General features: G+C 59.0%; 1 pseudogene; it reads left to right on the forward strand.

The window, feature by feature from the left end:
- The first annotated feature begins 849 nt into the window (after nucleotides 1-849).
- On the forward strand, nucleotides 850-2,672 carry LOC124655985 (annotated as a pseudogene).
- The last annotated feature ends 299 nt before the right edge of the window (nucleotides 2,673-2,971 follow it).

Raw genomic sequence — 2,971 nt, forward strand, 5'->3', positions numbered from 1 at the left:
CTGCAACGCACCACCCTAATGACACTATAGATGCATACAGCCAAAAAATAGAAAAGAAAACTAAGAAACAGCAATACATCCACCACCAAGCCAACACCTGAAATACAGACTCTCCAAAAGCGACACCTCCAAGAAGGAAACAGTGCTCTAACACCGTCGTCACCCGATCAAAAGATCTTAGGTTTACACCCTGAAGATAGTCCCCACTCTCAAAACAATGCCTCCAACAAGGTCATTGCCAGGCACAACCAGTTAAGGCCAGATCTTGGGTTTTCACCCTAAAAGGTAGGACTCTGGACTCCACCTGTGCTATCGCCCCACTTTCATACCGCTGCTGTGAAGCCCGGAACACCAAGCAAGTCCCTCAACAGCGCGGAGACTTGAACCTCCCTTAGCTAGTCCTCCCATCCGGCCTTCATGATATTCTCTTCTTCCGACTTTCATCATGGATCCATAATCACTTGATGTCAACACAGAAGAAGAGCTTCACACCGCTCCCTCTAAAACCAAACGGTCAGAAATAAAAGCATGGGTGTGCGCGACCGAATACCACCCGATCCAGCAAACCACATGCAAAAGATGTGTTGTACCATTCGCCGGTGGAGCCTTCCGAAACTCAACACTCCGGATAGATGAAAATGATCAGCATTCGGTAGATCTTCATCTTCGCAGAAGAAGAACCCTAGGACCACCACCTTCAAACCCGAAGCAGACAAACAGGCCCCCACGACGACATCCGCTGACCAACGATGACGAAGGAGAATTCAGTGAACGGTGGAAGCCGCAGCCACACCATCCTCACCCTGCACATCGCCGCCCCCTTCCTCGCGCCGCAAGCGGATGCCGACGATGGATCTCGGCGGGCCCAAGATCCAACAGCCGCCGCTACCACCATCCATCGCTGAAAGCAGAGTATTCTGAGTGGTCATCCTGATTGTACTCAGCCACTTGTTTATCAGCGCCTTGTAGTTGTTATCATTGTAGTTGTTGTAGTACACTAGCAAGGTTGCCCTCGCAAATGCGAGGGCATCATATTTAGTGTGTCGGAAAGTGTGTGGAATAAATTTATTTTTTATTTTTTATTTGCATTCCGTGGCAGGAAATTATACATTTTTATGGCTATAGTTAATGTAAAGCTAAATATACAAGAGTGTGGATTTTGTACACCCACGGATGGGTGTGTGAGCAATCTGTACCATCCATGGTAGTCTGAACGGTACAGATAGATTCCTCACCCGTACGTGTCACCGCCATCCGCTGGTCCGTCCTTTGCTCCGCCTGACAAGGAGAGAACAGTATCCCTATTTCACCTCTCCCTTCTCAGTCTCTGCACACGTGATAGTCTGATGGGAGGCGGCAGCACACCGGCGTTAATAGCGTGAGCGGAAGGTGGCCGAACGGGGAGACGACAACGCGCGGAGACGGGCCAGGCAGGGCCGGTTGGGCTGAGCGCCGGGCGAGCGCGTGAGCGGAAGGTGGTTCATCGAGGCGTGGTGGGGCGCGCGACCAAGGCGGGAGCCGGTGAGCGCGCGCGCGGAAGCGTTGGCGACCGCCGCTGCGAGGTGTGCCGGCGGCGCGTGGGTGCGGTGGGCCACGCGCGAGGTGGCAGGCGAGGCGGGTCGGAGAGGTGGGTAGGAGGTGGCGAGGTGCGTCCACGCTAATGCCTTCCGGCTCTGGCCGATCTTCTCGACCGCCACGTTGCGGCGGAAGCTTCTAGAGTTCCTGACGTGTGGCGGCGGTGGAGGTGGAGGTTCTTGCCGCGGCCGAACGTTCTATCTGTCGCGTAGCCGCGGACGCAGTCCTCGCAGCCAAGGCCGGGGTCCGACTGGCTCGCAGAGCTGCTCAGGGCGGAGCCGTCCTAGTGCGGCAACGACGAGGGCGAGGCTGACGCGGCCGCCAGAAAGGAGTCAGCGTTGGAGGAGCTGAAGGTTGTCGTCGCCGCCCTTCAGGATGGAGACACGGAGATTGCCGCCGGCGTCTTATTTCGTGTCGAGGAGGCCACGGTCGTGCGGAGGAAGGCCAAGGACGACGCCATGGCGCGGGAGATGCTCGCAATGCTCGGGGCCATCCCGTCGCTCGCCGCCATGCTCGACGACAGCGGAGGCGGCGAGGAGCTCCTGGCCGCTGCGCTATACGCGCTTCTGTACTTGGGGACCGGCAATGACATGTGAGTTTTCTTCTGCCATGGCGCTCTTGTTTCTCGTTGCTCTGTTTCTTAATCAGATATGGCGTTCAGTTGCTGACTCTGGGAGAGTTGTTGCTTTGGTTTGTATAGGAACAAGGCGGCGATTGTGCTGGAGGCGCTGGTCGCCAAGTTACTCTGCCTGTACACTAACAAGCCCATCATCGCCGCCTCCTGGGTCGCCCCGTTCCTGGTGCGCGCGTTCGAGGTGGCCGCCACGGAGCTGGTGCGGCACGACGCCCTGCCCGCGCTCCTGAACATGTCCATTGCGGCGGCGAACGCGCCGCACCTGCTGGCTGCGGGGCTCACGCCGTCGCTGCTCGCTGCGGTCGGTGACACGGCCGCGTAGGACCGAACCCTCGCGGCGCTCTGCAGCATCGTGGCGGCCTGCCCCGAGGGCCGGCGGAGCGGTAGGTCAGGGCGGTCGGGGTTGAGCACGAGCGGCAGCGTCGAGGCGAGGCGAGATGCGGGGCTGATCGTGCGCTGGTAGCTGGGCCGACGCGAGCTTGGTCTTGGACCGGCAGGAGCGGGAGGAGGCGCAACAAACGATGATGGAGGCCAGTTGAGCACGAGTTCATGGCATTTGCCGCCGCCGTCTCGTCGTCGTCCCATTCCGTGCCGAGGATCACCAAGAAGGTCGACCGAGGCGCAGCAGCTCCGGCACCACACCCGTCGTCCTCCTACCGGCGGTAGCTCCTCAAGCACGCGTCCCAGCGCCAGCTCCGCCAGTTCGAGTTGCGGACGGTGGCTGCTCCTTCCTACCTGTCGCCGGTGGAGGCGGAGTCCGTG

This window comes from Lolium rigidum, chromosome 5 (genome assembly GCF_022539505.1).
Source record: "Lolium rigidum isolate FL_2022 chromosome 5, APGP_CSIRO_Lrig_0.1, whole genome shotgun sequence".
NCBI lineage: Eukaryota > Viridiplantae > Streptophyta > Magnoliopsida > Poales > Poaceae > Lolium > Lolium rigidum.